Raw genomic sequence first — 22238 nt, 5'->3', positions numbered from 1 at the left:
TGGTTAAAACATAAATTTTCACATTCAGTACTCGAAACAGGAAACATAATTTCTAAAGTAGGATTAAGGACACAGAAAGCGGATGTTATATGCCACTAGAGAGTGCAAGCTATTCAGTCATACTCCATTACGTGCATGCCCTTAGCTTGCCTATCACACAGACAGATTTTGGGGACTTAGTTCTGTCCTTTGAGTACTTGCTGCAACCAGAGAACAGACAAAGCTACTTGTTTTGTCTCTGTTTAACTTGCACATTAAGTTCTAACTCATGTATAATTCCCTCCCTTCTTCTCTCTCGAGTACAATGACAGTGAGGTACAATTCCATAGCCCCCAACAGTTCTTTGTTATCTTGTGCATATAGCCAACAACATAGTGACTTTAGACTTAGAACTTAGAAACTTAGAAACCCTACAGCACAGAAAGAGGCCATTCGGCCCATCGAGTCTGCACCGACCACAATCCCACCCAGGCCCTACCCCCATATCCCCACACATTTACCCACTAATCCCTCTAACCTACGCATCCCAGGACACTAAGGGCAATTTTTTAGCATGGCCAATCAACCTAACCTGCACATCTTTGGACTGTGGGAGGAAACCGGAGCACCCGGAGGAAACCCACGCAGACATGAGGAGAATGTGCAAACTCCACACAGACAGTGACCCAAGCCGGAAATCGAACCCAGGTCCCTGGAGCTGTGAAGCAGCAGTGCTAACCACTGTGCTACCGTGCCGCCCCATTGAGTGTTGAGTGTAGACATTGAGTGTTCACAACCGTACTACTGCAGGAGGGTACTACAGCCACACTAGGCAGTCAAAGTGAACTTTAGAGTCACTGGATAGTTATCAGATGAGGGAACTTGAACTAACATTTTGGGTCCTGATACTGAACAAGATGGACATTCAATGTAGTGACTGGTGATTGGGAGGGGGAGGTTATGGACGGGAAATTGCAGGATGCTTTAAATATTTCTCCAGGTACTCTACCCAACAGCCAATCTGACTGACAGAAGGACATGGAGGAGGGAGCAATCCTGGTGGAGGCTAGAGTATGTTCAAAGGAGTCGACTGCTCTTAACTGCTAGATTTCCCAATTAAGGTTGGGAAGCCTGGCCAACATTTGTGAGATAAATTTGCGTGCTCAAATGGAGAAACACAGTCTTCTTAAAATCATTCACTGATCAGCCTGTTGCCACCTGAGAATAAACTCTATTAAAACTGGAAGTGGGCAGGTTCAAGGGTTCTCATTTGAAGTTTAAAAAACGTTAATTTAAAGTTAAAGTTTTAAAGTTTATTTATTAGTGTCACAAGCAGGTTTAAATTAACACTGCAATGAAGTTACTGTAAAAATCCCCTAGTCACTACACTCCGGCGCCTGTTAAGGTACACTGAGGGAGAACTTAGCATGGCCAATGCACCTAACCGGCATGTCTTTTGGACTGTGGGAGGAAACCGGAGCACCCAGAGGAAACCCACGCAGACACGGGGAGAACGTCCAAACTCCACACAGGCAGTGACCCAAGCCGGGAATCGAACCCAGGTCCCTAGTGCTGTGAGGCAGCAGCGCTAATCACTCTGCCACCGTGCCACCTTACACAATTTCCCAACCCACACAAACCCATTGTTTTTTGGAGGTTAAAATTACCTTTCCTAACTTGGTAGCTCATAGTGTCCCTTACAGCCTGAGATCATTCATCTCAGCATTGAGTGGAGATTGAACATTGGATCTCAGGGTCTCTATGGATGAATACACACACTGTTTTTCTACGCTGTATACCCTCAATAGAGTCTGACTGGCCTTTAGTGATAGCAAAAGGTGGAAACAAGTAGAAAAAAGTCCATCAAGACTTTTACAGCTGACAAAATTATTAACAGTTACAATGATGGATGGCATTTTAAATTTAATCTTTCAACGTCACTAAGACAGGGAAATATTACTTTTTGCTGCAGTCATATATATAACTGCATGTTGAAATGTCAGCTGAGCTATTGTGTGAGCTGCAGTCTGCAAGATGCAATTTGTGAGATTACATTCCCCAATTGGACAAGAACTAACTCACTTCTGAAATAAAAACCTTTCAGGAATAGTTCTAGTCAGCCCTCCAAATGTATTTTCCTTGGATTTCCTGATTACCAGTGCTAAAACCACCATTCAAGAAAGCATAATGTCATATTGTGTTGTTACAAACATAACATGATACAATCCGTGGTTTAGACTGTACACCTGTACATATAGCATGATTTTAAAATATATGTGGAGTCAAAAAATCAAAAATTAAAATTCTTGTTAATCTATGAATGAATTTGCAGTGAAAAATGATTAAAATCAATACTGACCCATTTTCTTGGGGACAAAATGCTAATTTAAAGAGATATTCCAAACTTACACAAGGAAGTACAAAAAAGCTATATACAATTAGTGTAAAGCACTCAGCTTAGTGTAATTTGTAAGTGAATTATAATCGTGCCAAATCATGAACTGAGGCATAATATTATATTCCAGAAAACCAGGCAGTAAAGCCTGAGCAATCTCTACATGCTTTTAAAAGCATTTATTTACAGAGATACACCTAACCTAACAGCCACAATTTTGGTCTATTTGTTTTCATAGGAGTATAAGTAGACAATAATTAATACACAATTATTAAATTCCTTTCTCCAATTAAGAAACGTTTATATGTACCTACCAAATTTCAAAACAAATTAAATCATTGGTCTCTATATTCTGTGCAAGTCATTGCACTTTGAGATGCTTCTACTCTTGGACCCGTAGAAATTTCTTTCTGCATGCACTTCAATTTGTCAAACAATCTGAATGTTGATGATTCGCATCAGCACATATAATATTCAAGATTTCCTTTCTCTCGAGCATTTGTTTCAAGTCAAGAAGGTCAATCTGTAACCTTTTCTTGTTCACAGATTTCATACAGTGTACATCAGATTATGAAACCAACTGCATTAGAATACCCAATAGGAAGACTAACATGTGAAGCATTGCTATAAATGACGAGCTTATACTTTAGGTCCATAAGGATGGTCACTTAAGAACATGTTTATCCACATTTAACTTGCTTGATATTTAATTTTCCCTTAAAACATTCTCTATTTTAAGATGTTTGATCATAGTACTTAATTCCAACACATTAAAACTAGTACAAAAACAGAAAAATGTTGGAAAATCTCAGCAGTTCTGACAGCATTTGTGGAGAGAGAGAGTAGAGCCAATATTTTAAGTCTCAATGACCCTTCGTCAGAGCACCTTTGACCCTCCACTTTTTCACCCATTCCGCAGGTCCATGGATCCCACCATCAACCTGACCATTCGGAGTAATTTACACTTACCCGGTGCCTTTCCTGCACATCCCACAATTATCAATTCCCTCTGGAATACACGTCACCAGTCAACTCATTCTGGACAAATGGGCAAGGATTCTCCCAGCCTGCTCGAGTAGCGCAGCGGGCCGGGAGACATCAGCGGGGGGCTGGTAGCAGGACTCGTGACCGGCATCCGGCCAATCACGAGTCTCCCAAGCTATGTTTAGACATAATCAGCCCCGTGCCTAAAATCAGCGTGGGGCTGATTACCAATTGACATTTCCATATGATTAGTGAGCCTGGGACAGTAGTCTTCAGCCCACTTGTGTCTCCCCCCACTGCTGGGAGACGTTCCCACCAGCGGGGATTACAACTGATCCCCATCAACAGGGACCAGGCGTGCTCACCCTGCTGGTGGGGACAGAGGCCATTGAGGCTCTCCCGGGAGGTCGGGGGCACCAGGCATTGCCATTGTACCCCTTGGGCAGTGCCAAGGGTCATCGCCTCTTACCCCTGACCTCCTGGGGAGCCTCCATGGCCTCCCTTCATTCCAGCGGGATTGGGCCAACAGCTCCCCGTTGGTGGGGAGCTGCTGTAAACCCGCTGGAGTGAACCACTCGTGGCGGGGGTGGGGGAGCTGTGGAGAAAGACTAGCGGGCCCTGAGACTTAAGTCCCAGGCCTGCAGATTAGATTTGAATTAGAATTTTAATATTCAAATCAGCTCTGCGCCGATTTCCAGCGTGAAGCAGACGTCACTGGAAGTCTGGCAGCCGGAGATGTGCGGAGGTCATGGCGCCCAGTGGATGCCCACTAAATGGCCTCCGGCTGGGAGAATCACCTCCGTTGAATTTGTTGCAGGTCAAAGGTTTCCTTGGAATGGAGGGTGTTTCAAAGATTTCAGCTTGCTAGGAAGCTTCAGCAACATCAAATTAAAGCTGTGCACATACACTGGGGCTGAGTGGACAGCTGGGCAGGAGGGAAACCCCGCCCCAGGTGAAATTAACATCTCGGGCAGAATTTTACGAGATGCTGTGGGCGGGGCTGAACTCGCCAGGCAGCTGGAGAGGGAGGTATTGCAGATCTCTGATGCTGCACACGCGCATTATCAGTAGCAGGGGTCTGACAGACAGAGCGAGCTGTCAGGCCCCTGCTACTATAGGCAGCGTCATTTAGCTCCCCACCCCACAATTTCGGGGACCCACTGCCCGAGATGCAGCCCCCGTCGATCCCCCCACCGCTCAAATCGATTGCGGCCCCACCGCCCAGACCAATCGTACGTCCCCCTCCCTCCCCCACCGTTCGCGGCCCCCTCACTCCCTCCCCCACCGTTCGCAGCCCTCTCCCTCCCTCTCCCACCAATCACGGCCCCTTCCCTCCCCCACTAATCGTGGCCCCTTCCCTCCCCCCCCCCCCCCACCAATTGCGGCTCCCTCCCCCCCCCACCAATCGCGGCCCCTTCCCTTGCTTCCCCCCTCCCTCCTCCACCGAACGCAGCCCCCTCCCTCCTCCACCGACCAATCGCAGCCCCCTCCCTCCCCTACCGACCGATCGTGGCCCCCCCGCCCATCACTGATCGTGCCCCCCCCACCCCATCACCGACCGTGGCCCCCCTCCCTCCCCCCCAAACCAATCGCGGCTTCCTCCCTCCCCCCCTCCCCCCCCCCCCCCACCAATTGCAGCCCCCTCCCCCACCGATCGCGGCCCCCTCCCTCCCCCACCGATCGCGGCCCCCTCCCTCCCCCACCGATCGCGGCCCCCTCCCTCCCCCACCGATCGCGGCTCCCTCCCTTCCCCACCGATTGCGGCTCCCTCCCTCCCCCACTGATCACGGCTCCCTCCCTCCCCCACCGATTGCAGACCCCATCCCTCCCCCACCGATTGCGGCCCACTCCCTCCCTCCCTCCCCCACCGATCGCGGCTCCCTCCCTCCCCCACCGATCGCGACCCCCTCCCCTACCGATCACAGCTCCTGCCATCCCCCACCGTCGCAGTCCCCTCCCTCCCCCACCGATCGTGGACCGCCTCCCTCCTCCACAATGGCAGCGGGCCCCCCATAGGCCCTGCCCTCATTGACCCCTCCCCCAGAGTCTTCACCCCCATTGGCCTTGCCCGCTGGCGCTGTTCCCACCGGCTCTGCACCCCCATTGGCCCCAACCCCTGGCACTGCCACCCACAGGCATTGCCGAGTGGGCATTGCCCAGGTGCCAGTTTGCCACTGCCCATGGGGCACCCCCACCTTGCACTTGGCCACCGATTCCAAAGGCGAGGCCAACACGACTATTCCCCATTCATGGGGAGCAGGATTTTTTCCTCGCCGGGGAGAACCTCGCCCGGTGAGACTATGAAGGAAAGCGAACCCGGACGATTGAGCGCCGGGCTCACTAAACACAATTTAAATAAATTTCAATAATTTAATCAGCCTCTCGCTGATTAATGCGAGAGGCTGATCACATGGAAACCGGATGTGGTAAAATCGCACTCGCCACTTTACACCCGATTTTATGGCATTTGTCTGCTGAAAAACAGGCGTAAAACGGCAGTAAAATTCCACCCCGCCTCTCTGTCAGAGGACTCCAAAGGGATTTGCTCTGACAGGGAGAAAGGAAAATCTCTGCTGCAGAATGGAGTGCTGCAATGATTTAAAATCCTGCCAGGTGACCGGGGGGCATGAAGATTAATGTGACCTGGCCACTTCAGTATTTTCACAGCTGACAGGCAGAAATGCAAATGTTGATCACAGGGCTGCTTGAAATCACCATAACAGTTTTAACAACACCAGGTTAAAGTCCAACAGGTTTATTTGGTAGCAAATGCCATTAGCATTCGGAGAGCTGCTCCTTCGTCAGATGGAGTGGAAATCTGCTCTCAAACAGGGCACAGAGACACAAAATCAAGTTACAGAACACTGATTAGAATGCAAATCTCTACAGCCAACCAGTTCTTAAAGATACAGACAATGTGAGTGAAGGGAGCATTAAGCACAGGTTAAAGAGATGTGTATTGTCTCCAGACAGGACAGCCAGCAAGACCAGGAGGCAAGCTGTGGGGGTTACTGATAGTGTGACATAAATCCAACATCCCAGCTTAGGCCGTCCTCATGTGTGCAGAATTTGGCTATCAGTTTCTGCTCAGCGACTCTGCGCTGTCGTGTGTCGTGAAGGCCGCCTTGGAGAACGCTTACCCGAAGATCAGAGGCTGAATGCCTGTGACCGCTGAAGTGCTCCCCCACAGGAAGAGAACAGTCTTGCCTGGTGATTGTCGAGCGGTGTTCATTCATCTGTTGTCGTAGCGTCTGCATGGTTTCCCCAATGCACCATGCCTAGGGACATCCTTTCCTGCAGCGTATAAGGTAGACAACGTTGGCCGAGTTGCAAGAGTAGGTACCATGTACCTGGTAGATGGTGTTCTCACATGGGATGATGGCATCCGTGTCGATGATCCGGCACGTCTTGCAGAGGTTGCTGTGGCAGGGTTGTGTGGTGTCGTGGTCACTGTTCTGCTGAAGGCTGTGTAGTTTGCTGCGGACAATGGTCCGTTTGAGGTTGTGCAGTTGTTTGAAGGCAAGAAGTGGGGGTGTGGGGATCGCAACAGACACCTCCAGACACTGAAAGATGCCCTCATAAGGACAGGATATGGCGCGCGACACATCGATCGACAGTTCCAACGCGCCACAGCAAAAAACCGCACCGACCTCCTCAGAAGACAAACACAGGACACGGTGGACAGAGTACCCTTCGTCGTCCAGTACTTCCCTAGAGCGGAGAAGCTACGGCATCTCCTCCAGAGCCTTCAACATGTTATTGATGAAGACGAACATCTCGCCAAGGCCATCCCCACACCCCCACTTCTTGCCTTCAAACAACCGCACAACCTCAAACGGACCATTGTCCGCAGCAAACTACCCAGCCTTCAGGAGAACAGTGACCACGACACCAAACAACCCTGCCACAGCAACCTCTGCAAGACAAGCCGGATCATCGAAACGGATGCCATCATCTCACGTGAGAACACCATCTACCAGGTACATGGTACCTACTCTTGCAACTCGGCCAACGTTGTCTACCTGATACGCTGCAGGAAAGGATGTCCCGAGGCATGGTACATTGGGGAAACCATGCAGACGCTACGACAACGGATGAATGAACACCGCTCGACAATCACCAGGCAAGACTGTTCTCTTCCTGTTGGGGAACACTTCAGCGGTCACGGGCATTCAGCCTTTGATCTTCGGGTAAGCGTTCTCCAAGGCGGCCTTCACAACACACGACAGCGCAGAGTCGCTGAGCAGAAACTGATAGCCAAGTTCCACACACATGAGGACGGCCTAAACCGGGATGTTGGCTTTATGTCACACTATCAGTAACCCCCACAGCTTGCCTCCTGAACTTGCAGGCTGTCCTGTCTGGAGTCAATACACATCTCTTTAACCTGTGCTTAATGCTCCCTCCACTCACATTGTCTGTATTTTAAGATCTGGCTGGTTGTAGGGATTCGCATTCTAATCAGTGTTCTGCAACTTGATTTTGTGTCTCTGTGCCCTGTTTGAGAGCAGATTTCCACTCCATCTGACGAAGGAGCAGCGCTCCGAAAGCTAATGGTATTTGCTACCAAATAAACCTATTGGACTTTAGCCTGGCGTTGTTAAAACTCTTACATGGGAGGTCCCAGAGAATTGCAGAATAGCCAATGTTGTTTCTTTGTTTAAGAAGGGTAGCAAGGATAATCCAGGAAATTCCAGGCCAGTGAGCCTTACATCATCGGTAAGGAAATTATTGGCGAGGTGTCTCTGAGACAGAATATATTCCCACTTGGAAATAAATGGACATATTAGTGAGAGACAACATGGCTTTGTGAAGGGGAGGTCATGTCTCACTAACTTGATCAAGTTTTTCGAGGAAGTGATGAAGATGATTGATGAGGGTAGGGCAGTGGATGTTGTCTACATGGAATTCAGTAAGGCCTTTGACAAGGTCCCTCTTGGCAGACTGGTACAGAAGGTGAAGTCGCATGGGATCAGAGGTGAGCTGGCAAGATGGATACAGAACTGGCTCGTTCATAGAAGACAGAGGGTAGTAGTGGAAGGGTGCGTTTCTGAAAGGAGGGCTGTGACAAGTGGCGTTCCTCAGGGATCAGTGCTGGGACCTTTGCTCTTTGTAAGATATATAAATGATTTGGAGGAAAATGTAACTGGTTTGATTAGTAAGTTTGCAGACGACACAAAGGTTGATGGATTTGCGGACAGTGATGAGGACTGTCAAAGGATACAGCAGGATATAGATCGGTTGGAGATTTGGGCGGAGTTTAATACGGACAAATGTGAGATAATGCATTTTGGAAGGTCTAATAAAGATAGGAAATATACAGTAAATGGCAGAACCCTTAAGAGTACTGACAGGCAGAGGGATCTGGGTGTACAGGTACTCAGGTCACTGGAAGTGACAACGCAGGTGGAGAAGGTAGTCAAGAAGGCATACGGCATGCTCGCCTTCATCGGCTGGGGCATTGAGTTTAAAAATTGGCAAGTCATGTTGCAGCTTTATAGAACCTTAGTTAGGCCGCACTGGAATATAGTGTTCAATTCTGGTCGCCACACTACCAGAAGGATGTGGAGGCTTTGGAGAGAGTACAGAAAAGATTTACCAGGATGTTGCCTGGTATCGAGGGCATTAGCTATGAGGGGAGGTTGGAGAAACTTGGTTTGTTCTCACTTGAACGATGGAGGTTGAAGGGAGACCTGATAGAAGTCTACAAGATTATGGGAGGCATGGACAGATTGGATAGTCAGAAGCTTTTTCCCAGGGTGGAAGAATCAATTGCTAGGGAGCATAAGTTTAAGGTGTGAGGGGCAAGGTTTAAAGGAGATGTACGAGGCACGTTTCTTTACACCGAGGGTGGTGGGTACCTGGAATGCACTGCCAGGGGAGGTAGTGGAAGCAGATATGATAGTGACTTTAAGGGGCATCTGGACAAATACATGAATAGGATGGGGATTGAGGGATATGATCCCCAGAAGGGTAGGAGGTTTTAGTTCAGTCGCGCAGCATGGCCGGTGCAGGCTTGGAGGGCTGAAGGGCCTGTTCCTGTGCTGTAATTTTCTTTGTTCTTTTGTTCTTTATCCAAATTGTTTCAACATCCTGATTACCTGAACTTGGGACATTCCTCTCTATTGTGCTAATACCATAATTAACTAACAGAGCCACCCCATCACCTTTTCTTCGCTTCCTGTCCTTCCTACATATCCTGTACCCTTCAATATTCATAGAAATCATAGAAACCCTACAGTGCAGAAGGAGGCCATTCGGCCCATCGAGTCTGCACCGACCACAATCCCACCCAGGCCCTACCCCCACATATTTTACCCGCTAATCCCTCTAACCTACACATCCCAGGACTCTAAGGGGCAATTTTTAACCTGGCCAATCAACCTAACCCGCACATCTTTGGACTGTGGGAGGAGGAAACCGGAGCACCCGGAGGAAACCCACGCAGACACGAGGAGAATGTGCAAACTCCACACAGACAGTGACCCGAGCCGGGAATCGAACCCGGGACCCCGGAGCTGTGAAGCAGCAGTGCTAACCACTGTGCTACCGTTATTCAGGCCACAATCCGTGTCCACCTGCAGCCATGTCCCTGTAACAGCTATCAAATCATATTTCTATGTGTGCTCTCTGTTCATCTGTTCGGTTTTGAATGCTGCACATGTTTAGGTAGCGTTTATAGTTTCATCCTTTCATTCTTGTCACAACCTTTAGTCTCATCTATTAAGTTACTGTTAGATTTATACTCTATCCTTTCCTGTCATAGTCTGTTTTACATTTCCTGGAATAAAACCTCTCCCTTTTGTCTTGTCTCTCCTCTTTAATTTACAACATCTTCTCAAATTTGATCCCTTCCCCTCATTATTTAATTTCAAACCCTCTCTACTTCCCTAATTATGCAGCTCACAAGAACACCCATCCCTGCACAGTTCAGTTGTAGATCGTCTCAATGGTACAGATTCTACTTTTCCTACTGCTAGTGCCCCATGAACCAAAACCCACTTCTCCCATCCCAGTCTTTGAGCACGGCATTCATCTCTCTAATCTGATTTGTCCTGTGCCAATTTGCATGTGGCATGGGTAATAATCCACGGATGAATCTTTGGGATGCTGATTCTTAATTTAGTGCCAAGCTCCTCATGCTGATGATGCAGAAGCTCCTGCTTTGTCCTGTCCATGTCATTGGTATCTACATGGACCATGAAGACTGGGTCCTCCCCACCCCACTGCACGTTCCTTTCCGACCCCGAGTAGATGTCCCGAACCCTGGAACCAGGCAGGCAACAGCCTTCTGAACCCATATTCTTTGCTGCAGAAAACAGTGTCAATCCCTCTGATCATACTATATCCTACTAGCACCACATTCATTTTTGCTTCCCCCATTTGAATAGCTTCTTGTACTATGGTGCCATGGCCAATTAGTTCATCCATCCTGAGGTGCCTACTCTCATTCAAACAAGCTGAAAAAAAATCAAACCTGTTGAACAACTGTAAAGGCTGAGGTTCCTGCCCTCTGGGTACCCCTACTGCCTTACTCACAGTCACACTCTCCTGTCCCTGACCACTGACCAAATCAGAAGACCCTACCCTAAGAGGTGTGGCTGCCTCCTGGTACAAAGAATCCAGGTAACTTTCCTCTTCCTTGATGCATCACAGTGTCTGCAGTTCAGCCTCTTACCTAAACTTGGCTCGTCACTGGACACAGGTGAGGTCCCAGAGGATTGGAGGATAGCTAATGTGGTCCCGTTATTTAAGAAGGGTAGGAAGGATAACCCGGGTAATTATAGGCCAGTGAGCTTGACGTCCGTGGTAGGGAAGTTGTTGGAGAGGATTCTTAGAGATAGGATGTATGCGCATTTAGAAAGGAATAGACTCATTAACGATAGTCAGCATGGTTTTGTGAGAGGGAGGTCATGCCTCACTAACCTGGTGGAGTTTTTTGAAGAAGTGACTAGAATGGTTGACGAGGGAAGGGCCGTGGATGTCGTCTATATGGACTTTAGTAAAGCGTTTGACAAAGTCCCTCATGGTAGGTTGGTGCAAAAGGTTGGATCTCATGGGATAAAGGGGGAGGTGGCTAGATGGGTGGAGATCTGGCTTGGTCACAGAAGACAGAGGGTGGTAGTGGAAGGGTCTTTTTCCGGCTGGATGCCTGTGACTAGTGGTGTTCCGCAGGGATCTGTACTGGGACCTCTGCTGTTTGTGATTTATATAAACGATCTGGAAGGTGTAACTGGGGTGATCAGTAAGTTTGCGGACGACACGAAAATGGCTGGACTTGGAGATAGTGAGGAACATTGCCAGAGGCTACAGAAGGATATAGATAGGCTGGAAATTTGGGCAAAGAAATGGCAGATGGAGTTCAATCCCGATAAATGCGAAGTGATGCATTTTGGTAGAACTAACGTAGGGGGGAGCTATACGATAAATGGCAGAACCATAAAGGGTGTAGATACGCAGAGGGACCTGGGTGTGCAAGTCCACAGATCCTTGAAGTTGACGTCACAGGTGGAGAAGGTAGTGAATAAGGCATATGGCATGCTTGCCTTTATAGGACGGGGCATAGAGTATAAAAGTTGGGGTCTGATGTTGCAGTTGTATAGAACGTTGGTTCGGCCGCATTTGGAATACTGCGCCCAGTTCTGGTCGCCACACTACCAGAAGGACGTGGAGGCTTTAGAGAGAGTGCAGAGGAGGTTTACCAGGATGTTGCCTGGTATGGAAGGGCTTACTTATGAGGAGAGATTGGGTAAACTGGGGTTGTTCTCACTGGAAAGACGGAGGATGAGGGGCGACCTAATAGAGGTGTATAAAATTATGAAAGGCATAGATAGGGTGAACGGTGGGAAGCTTTCTCCCAGGTCAGTGGTGACGTTCACGAGGGGTCATAGGTTCTAGGTGAGGGGGGGAGGTTTAACACGGATATCAGAAGGACGTATTTTACGCAGAGAGTGGTGGGGGCCTGGAATGCACTGCCAGGCAAGGTAGTGGAGGCAGACACACTGGGAACATTTAGGACTTATCTAGATAGCCACATGAACGGAGTGGGAATGGAGGGATACAAAAGAATGGTCTAGTTTGGACCAGGGAGTGGTGCGGGCTTGGAGGGCTGAAGGGCCTGTTCCTGTGCTGTATTGTTCTTTGTTCTTTGAGTGGCTGGAATGCCAAACACTTGCTACAGACGTAATTTCCCTCGATCAAACTGCCATCCAAATGCTCCCACATGTTGCAAACTTCACCTGTCCTGTCATCCTTAATGTATATAATTAACTATTGCATTATTTTATTCAATTATATATTTCACTTTTATATATTTTATTACCTTTGAGACCAATTGCTAGACCACATTGAATCTTGGAATAGACTAAACCTTAGTCACTTAACAGACACTGTCCAAATAACTAGCCTACCTCATATTAAGTTGATTTTTCTCTGCACCCTAATGTAACACTACATTCTGCACTCTTTCCTTTCCTTCTCTAAGTACAGTATGCTTTGCCTGTATAGCGTGCAAGAAACAATACTTTTCACTCTATACTAATACATGTGACAATAATAAATCAAATCAAATCTCCTGTAGCAGAGTAAGACCACTTCCTGAAGGCTCAGAAAGTTAGAAAACAGATAGCAATTTCTCCTCTTTCCCTTCCTTCCTTTATAACTTTATTTACCCAACACCCAGCACTCTATTCTAAGTCACATGTCTTGCAGAAACCTTACCTGAAATACCTCTTTCCCTTCTATGAACCAAATTCCAAATGTACTCACTCGGTCTCTGTCTCACTCAGGTTAAGGTCTCCTCCTTCACTGCTTGTGGGCCTCTTACAGATTGTGCACTTTTTAAAGTGCACATTCTCATATAGATATGTGATGAATCACTCATTTAGCTTAGCTTCTGCTATTGTAAACAACATCTATTCAGACAAAAGCTTTCTCCAGGTTAACAGTTAACTACCACCAAGGCATCTGCCTGTTTAACTAGGCTATTTAACTCACTTAATGGCTGTTAAGAGTCAGGTTCTAACGTACGACTTGTTCTAAAATTGAACTTTAAAAAGATTTGCAAGTTGAATTTCTACTTTGAACATAAATTCCACATATACTCAGCTAGTCTCTATCTCAGGTCGAAGTGTCCCCTCACTGCTCATTCACCTCTTACTGATCTGAAGAAGGGCTGTGTGTTTTGTGGGTCAGTGGCCTTGATTTTGAGGTTGGCTCTTGGATTATTCTGCACTGTGCAGGGAGCACGATTGGCAAAACCTGCTGAAATGCCCTTGCTTGTGACAGTGGAAATATTTAACAGCCGTGATTGAACATTGGTCCTTCCTGTGGATGCGCTTCACCCTGCAGTCCGGACACAGTCACTCAGCAGGATGGTTAAGGGTAGGCTTACCCTGGCTTGGACAGTCTCTACACTTTAGTGGCCGCATGTGATGGACCAAGGTGTGGCTTCCACCTCATGCAGTGCTCTCACCATGAGGAACGGTGCGACTTTGGTCACTGACTAGCTGAACGGCCTTGTCAAGAGTGAGGTAATCCTTGGCTTGGAGGTGGTGGAAGAGCATATTGTCCACGACATGAATCATAATTCTGTCTCAGATGACTTCTGATTTCAGATCTCTGCTTTTGCATCCTTGTGTCATGCGATAGAAGTTGTTGATTAAGTAATCAACAGACTGCCCCGGCTGCTGCACTACCCTGTTAAATTTGGCAAGGTCCAAGATCTGGTTGGATTGCAGTTTGAAAAATAGGTCAAAAGATTTTAAAACAGTTCTAAACTTAGCAGATGATTCGATTCATTTATGGCTTGTGTGGTAATGATATCATCTGCAATCGACTCAACTGAATAAAGTAATGTGCTAACTTGTTCTGCCTCAGACTTTTTATTCAATCCTGCAACTGTGCTACATGTGAGGAAACATTTTTGCCAATAGCTCCAATTGTGCTATTGGTCTGGGCCAGAGGTAAGGCACACTGGGGGTGGTAATGAAGAATTGTGATCCATGGTTGAAAATTTTTAAAGTGTGGGTGTCCCTTAAGAGAACGGAAGATTTCAAAATGGAACTGCCATTATTATTGAGGAGAGAATTTTCACGCGTGTTTCGGACTTTTGGCACAAGTGTTAAAATGGTGATGACAGTCTTTGATGAGGAAGGATCCTCGAAATGCCAGCGGGTCAGGTTGTGACCATGGGCCATAGAGTTGCAGCACCGTCTTACCACAGATCTGGTCCAGGCTGGGAGAGGTCTTGCTGGGCTGGGTGGTCTAAAATTTGTGAGGCACTTGGGCTTTTGATTAAATGGGGATTGCCCCATACTCGATGATTTTTGCTTTTTTTGGGTCCTTTGGTATGCTCTGGACTTGGCGGGGGGGGGGGGGGGGGGGGGGGGTGCAAATGGAGGTGGTGTTGAGCCTGACGTTCGGCTAGCAATGAAAATGGACCTACATTTTCTGCCTGGCTGATTTTGAAAGAAATTGTTCACAGGACTGGCTTTCCTGGAACTTTAAAAGGATTTGATCTCACCATGCAGGCTGCTGGCGCTGCTGTGTTAAAACTGCTTCCACAAGGATTCAGAGCAGCCTTTAGCTTGAGCTTCACTTGCACCTTTAACTCTGCTGCCAGAATCTTCTGTCTGTGGGGTTCTTCAGGTGGGTTTTCTCAGCTTGCTTCTTGAGTGAGGAATTCACTGCTGGCGTACTTTTCTTGATTACTTTAATATTTTTACAGAGAATTTGTTGTTTTATCCATTGCTCACCATGGTGTATTAGGTTGCCACTACCCATACAGTGCACGGCTTATATACCATTAAGCAGTTTTGCAGAAGTTACCAAGAAGTGTTTATTAACATTAGGACGGAGGTGAGGAGATATTTCCTCACCCAGAGGGTGGTGAGCCACGGAAGTACTTGATGCCAAAACATTGAATGTATTCAAGAGGCAGCTGGATATAGCACTTGGGGCGAACGGGATCAAAGGTTATGGGGAGAAAGCAGGATTAGGCTATGGATGATCAGACATGATTGTAATAAATAGCAGAGCAGGCTTGAAGGGCCAAACGGCTTCCTCCTATCTTCTATGTTTCTATTACTAAACTATGTGTATATTTACAGTAGAGGGCACAGGTATGGAGAGGAGTCCATGGCATGTCCTTGTATGTTGCTACCTAGCTCAGGTGCCTCCTTATAACACCAGTGGGTGGTACTGTACTCAATCCCAGGTTAACCCTTAATGCACCAGATTCTTCCACTACAATGATCATGCACATTATCGCGACCATGTCCTTGGTCCATCATATCCTGCTACTTAAAGCCTTCATTACATCGGTATTTTAGGTACAAGATACCTTGCTACTCCTATCAGCTGTTTGGAGTATGAGGTTTTGGAGTATGGGCAGTGCCAAGGTGCCCCCTAGGCATTACCACTTTGCCTCTTGGGCAGTGCCAGGGGCCAGGCTGGCAGTACCAAGCTGGCAATTCCCCAGGGGGCACCCCCTGACTCCTGAGGGAGCCTCCATTGACCCCCTCTCTTCACTCCAGTGGGGTGGGGGGGGGGGGGGAGAGGATGCGAGCGGGTGCATAGACTTCAGTCCCGGGCCCACCAATGTTGGGGAAATACGCATTTAAATAATTCATTCAGCTCCGTGTCGATTTCTGGTGGGGAGCTGATGACGCCAGAAATCTGGCTGCCAAGATGTGTGGAGGACATGCCGTCCAACAGGAAGCCTGCTAAATGGCCTCTGCTTAAGGCTCCTGGCCTGCTGCACTGCTAGAGCTGTAGACTGAAAATACTTCTGTCTTTGTCCCATACCTTGAAATCAGTGACATCTAGCTCATTAAAATTACTGAAATGCTTGCTATTGGATGTAGAAGCATCCTCTGATTATTTTTTTAAACAGAACTCACAATTTTCACTTGTCCCTTCTATTAGTCCCATCCACGTTTCATCAATCACATTTGCATAGTTTATCAGGATTTTTAACCTTTGACAAGCAGGGTAAGCAAATTGTCTATGTAACTTTAAGAGAAATTAGTTTTTTCTTTCTTATTAACATTAAATGATGTCATGAACACTTGTCAAACACTCCACTGAGAAACATCAGGCTTTGTTAAAAGGATAAACCGAAAATCAGCTCACTTTGCAAAAATAATCACACTATGCTTCAAGTCAGGATTAATTTGTGCATTTTTCATAGATTTACTTAACAGCATAGGTACTTCATTAAATATTACATCAGTATTTGACTTATTTTATATGGAATTAGAACCCTTTTTAGTGGCCCCAGTGTGTTGACATTGCCAAATCTAAAAAGCATATATACTTATTCCTAACATTGCATTGACCCTCACTACTTAGTAAATCAAGATAACATTTCAATCAATCTGTCCCATGTATTTGTGAAGTGCAAATACTATCGAGTCCTGCACAATTAAAGGAGTCAGTAGTTAAAATATCCATAAAGGATAAAACTCCTTATGACAAGTACAATTAGTCTTCATTCATTATCTTTCTCACAATTTTCTTCATCATGTGGCATTTAGGGGTGGTGAAGAGAGGGGGAAATCAGCAAAATTCCTCTCCAGCCCACCTCCTTAAGTGATTGAAACTAGTCCAAGACACCAATTTACAGGAACAGAGGAACATAAAAGCAAATGACTTAAGAGCAGGAGTAGGCCACTTAGCCCTTTGAGCCTGTTCTGTCATTCAAAAAGATCATAGCAGATCTCATTGTGGTCTCAGCTTCACTTTGCCACCTAACATCCACCCCCCCCCCCACCACTCCCCATACCCATAACACCTGACTCCCTTATCTTTCAAAACTCTGTCTAGCTCTGCTTTGAGTAAATTTAATGGCCCAGCCTCCACTGCTTTCTGAGGAAGAGAATGCTACATACCAACAATCCTTTGAGAGAAAGAATTCTCCTAATTTCCGACTCAATTGGTAGACCTCTTATTCTTAAGTTGTGCCCCCTGGTTCTAATCTCTCCCACAAGTGGAAACACACTCCCAGAATTCACCCTATCACATACTTTCAGAATCTTATATGTTTCAATAAGATCACCTCTCACCCTTCCAAACTCCAATGGGTATAGGCCCAATCTATTCAACCTCAATTCTCCCAGGAATGAGGTGAGTGAACTTTCTCAACTGCTTCAAATATGGAGAGCAAAACTGTCTTCAGTATTCTAGATGTGGTCTCACCAAGGCCCTGTACACCAGCAGTAAAACATCCCTATTTTATATTCCATTCCCCTTGCTATAAATGCCAACATTCCACTTGCCTTTGTAGAAGATGCCAATTAAAAGTTGTGTCAGGTCAAATTTCCACAGCTGGCCCAACTTGAAAATCTGTGCACTCTTACTCAGAAACAATGGGTTACATACTAAGATGGTGTTATATATGAAATATTAACTGAATAATTGTAAATTAGATATTTACTTAAATAAAAGAGCACTTCAATTATAAACATAAGGGCATCAGCCTTGGTTTAATGACACCATGTTCGTTTTTGTATCAGAAGATTGCATGTTGAAGTCCCACTTAGAATCACAAACTTGTCACCATTATGAATGAGGCCATTCAGCCCACTGTGTCTGCACCAGCTCTCTGAAAGAGTATTTTATTTAGTGGCATTCTCCTGCCTTCTCCCTGTAACCTGCACATTCTTCCTTTTCAAATAACCATCTAGTTCTTTACTGAATACTTCAATTAAATCTGCCTCTCTCACACTCTCAGGCAGTGCATTCCAGACCCTAACCACTTGCTGTGCGAAAAAATGTTTTCTCACATTGCCAATGCTTTTTTGCCAATAATTTTAAATCTGTGTCCTCTTGTCCTTGATCTTTTCATAAGTTGGAACAGTTTCTCCGCATTTACTCTATCTAGACCCCTCATGATTATGAGCACTCCTGAGACCTGAACACATAATCGGGGCTGATACTCCAGTGCAGCATTGAGGGATTGTTAGAGGTACATTCTGACAGGTGTTTGGATAAGATGTTAAACTGAGGTCCTCCCTATCCTCTGAATGTCAAAGGTCCCATGGCAATCATTGAAATAAAGCAGGAGTGTCTCCTCCCGATGACCTGACCAATATTTATCTTCAACCAGCACAACTGAAAACCCGTTATCTTGTCATTATTGCTGTTTGTGGGACCTTGCCTTCTGTGAATTGGCTACCATGTATTCTTATAGCACGTGTGCCAAGAGAATTTTTAGATTAGTGGAAATTAAATCGCTACAAGGTAACATTTCAATAAAGAATCAGTGACTCGGAGGCATGTGTAGATCCACAGCTTTGATGGCTGACATATTTATTCATGTGGAACTCTTTCCCATGACAAATTATTGACTTCCTTTGATCTCTGTCCTATGGCAGTTTTGATGGTCAGAATAATGCAAACGATATGATTGAATCTCCCACCAGATGGCAGCAACATGCAAACCAGACAACATTACAAATAACTGTTGAACTCATTCATGTCTGGTAATTGCTGTTTTTGCTATTGTAAATTTGAGTTGATGTCTTTAGCAATTTCAGTTTTTCTTCTTAGGTTGTACAGCAGAACTGGATTAGGCTGTTCTGTATCCTATCCTTTGGATGCTTCTGTCCACCAAACTCTTTCATTTTAGATGTGCAGAAACAACCAATGCATATCCATAAAGCATGAACTCACCATTATTGTGAAATCAAGCACGTGATGTCAATGTTTGTACTGTAGGTGAGGTCCGAGTGGCTGTCCTTGATATCAAGGCCACATTTAAGCAAGTGTGGAATCAAGGAATCCGAGAAAATTCCAGTCAATGGGAATCGGGGGGATATCTCTCCGCTGGTTGGAGTCATATTTGGCACAAAGGATTACGGTTGTGGTTGTTGGGGGTCAGTAATCTCTGCTCCAGGGTATCATTACAGGCGCTTCTCTGGGTAATTTCCACGGCCCAACTATCTTCAGCTGTTTTATCAATGACCTTCCTTCCATCCTAAGGTCAGAAGTGGGGATGTTTGCTGATGACTGCACAATGTTCAACACCATTCACAACTCCTCTGATACTGAAGGAGTCCACGTCAAAATGCAACAAGACCTGGACAATATCCAGGTTTGGGTTGGCAAGTGGAAAGTAACATTCGCATCACATAAATGTTAGGCAATGGCCATCTCCAGCAAGACAGAACCTAACCATTGTCCTTTGACATTCAATGGCACTATCATCACTGAATTCCCTCATTATCAACATTCTGGGGGTTACCATTGACCAGAAACTCAGCTGGACTAGTCATATAAATAGTGTGACAACACTAGCAGGTCAGAGGCGATGAATTCAGGAATGAGTAATCCACCTTCTGACTCCCTAAAGCCTGTCCTCAATCTACAAGGCACAAGCCAGAAGTGTGATGGAACAGTCTTCTCTTGCCTGGATGAGTACAGCTCCAACAACACTCAAGAAGCAGTCCGCTTGACTAGTATTCCTTCCACAAACATTCACTCCCTCCACCATCAAGGCACAGTGGCAGCAGTGTATATAATCTACAAGATGCACTGCAGGAACTCACCAAAGCTCCTTAGACAGCACCTTCCAAACCCACAATCACTACCATCTGGATAAGGGCAGCAGACACATGGAAATATCACCAGCTGGAAGGTCCCATCCAAGCCACTCACCACTAACCTCCCAGACCCCAGGAAAGACTAAACCTGATCACCCAACCTGCTTCAACAGCTCACTAGAAAGGTAGACCTATGACTAGAAATACAGGCAGCCATACAAGCCAATGCTATAATTGATTATGGATTTAGCTTTGTTAGACTCCAGCAGTATCCCTGCTCACAATTGGAGGCCCCCTAAATCTTGATTCTATCACCCACAATGTTCTGGACTTAGATAAGCAATATGTGTCCCAGTGGAGAGTATTCCAAATGGATATTTGGAATCTACTTTTGCATATTTCTTAGTAGCTTGGTTTGGGACACTGTTACCTGTAGTAATTGACAGTATAAGACACTACTAACTAAAAATAAGTCCCTGCACTCCAAAATCCCTTGTGAAAACCAGCATTGTTCACCAATTTCGACTTGATTTTGCTCGAAGCCCAATATTTTTTGAATACAGGCTGTTGAGTTACCAGTAATGAGTTGTTTTCTCAGTGCAGTTGAAGTTCGATGCGGCCTCAGTACCACAGTGGATTAGGGAACTTTGCTTTGATGACTGTGTTCTGATTTGAATCCAATCCAAACTGACGCAAAGAAAGCCAACTCTCTGTCACCTGTCAGAATTGTACTTGAAATGAGACATGGCCCAGTTTCGATGGTGCATGATTCTACAGCATCAACTACCCATCATTTGGGCCACTACTGACAATCACACTCAGACAGGTGACAAAGATGGATGATGTAATGGATGAAAAAAAATTACACTGATACTCTTCTGAGAATGTCATGGACAATTCACTTTGCATCTGCACAAGTCCCTGTTTGCATCAATGGTAAGCTGGCTAAAGCATTCCAAAACACTAAAATCTCTTACATTGGTGGGTACTTAAAAAAAAGGGGAGGTGGGGTGGAGGGGGAGCTCTACAAAATAATATGATGGCTCAAAATATTGATGCAAGGAGGAAATATTCAGGTCAATTTGCTACTCCACATTAATATTTCTTCAGTAATATGTACTCGCTATACACGGGCAATAGAAATGATTTGACATGGAGGTGAGTTCATAATACTGGAGGAAAGAGCCAATTCCAATTGGGCATTTTCCAGGAAATTTCACTGTATGACCTTTCATCTCCGAATGTCCTGCCCAATCAAGCAGCTTTTTGCCCATCTCCAATATTTTGCTAACCAACAAATAAAAGGGATCAGTGAAAAAAAATATTGTTTTTAATGTTCACTGAGATTTTTCCCCCATGTTTCTTTCAGCAGTATCCAATCTTTAATTCTTGCAGACTCCAGTTCAATCCTGGAGGACTGACGACTCTAAGAACCAAGCAGAGGATTGTCCCATTTCCATATGGTGAAATACAGTGATCCACCACCCACCCATAGTTAGCTGGGCAGAAACGACTGCTCATTAATTTGAACTTAATTACCATTTGAATGAAAAGCCCAATCTATACTTCTCACCTTTTATTGATATTCCAGACATTGACTGCATCTCTGATCATTTCTGTTTATTTCAGATTTTGAGCAATCACTGTTTTTTTTTTCAAATCTAAAGGTTAATTACTTCTACTCATCGCCATGGCAACCGCAAACATGTGCGGTTGATTAAACACCCGCTTCTTGCACAATTCTCCAATAGTGCTCCCAGGCATGGGTGAAAGTTCATAAATGACTAGATTCAAGAATAGAATCTAATCATGAAAAATAATAAACGCGAGCCACTTTTAGTGTCGGGTGATAGCCACTGAGGGGTAACTTGTGTGGAGTAGGCTTGGAAATCTTAAGGTCCTCAGTCCAAATAGAACAAGTACTTAGATAGTTACCACCAGGTAGCAAGTGTTTTGTACTTAAATATGTCTCTGGTATTATTAGTTACGAGCTCACTCTGGGATCAATATCTTGCCTACTACATTTCTAGTGACTGCATGTACTTTTCCAGCTACTATCAATAATGGACTCTGACACAAGCAGAGGATTGTTAATTACAAACATCTTGTCTATTGAGCGCCGACCTGAGAACTCCAAGGAAAAACTATTAATCATAACACCATCAACTGCTGTGTTTAAATAATAGATCTATAGTATTAATTAAAGCCCACATTATTAGAGAAGGGCGACATGATAGACTGTCAGGATTCATAATTTAACACTAAGTAGATGAATCATCATAAATTATATTACCACATTACTCGGTAATATAAATGGCCAGTTCTCTCAGCAAGGG

At 45.6% G+C, this 22238-nt stretch overlaps 1 protein-coding gene across 1 annotated transcript in view; it reads right to left on the bottom strand.

Annotated features, from left to right (window-relative positions):
• Positions 1 to 22238, bottom strand: part of LOC144498778 (N-acetyl-beta-glucosaminyl-glycoprotein 4-beta-N-acetylgalactosaminyltransferase 1-like) — a 736002-nt gene that overhangs the window by 127853 nt on the left and 585911 nt on the right. The window lies entirely within an intron of this gene.

Source organism: Mustelus asterias, chromosome 9, assembly GCF_964213995.1.
Source record: "Mustelus asterias chromosome 9, sMusAst1.hap1.1, whole genome shotgun sequence".
In the NCBI taxonomy this organism is placed as follows: Eukaryota; Metazoa; Chordata; class Chondrichthyes; order Carcharhiniformes; family Triakidae; genus Mustelus; species Mustelus asterias.
Note: the sequence above shows the minus strand (reverse complement) of the source record. Positions and strands in the feature narration are given on the sequence as shown.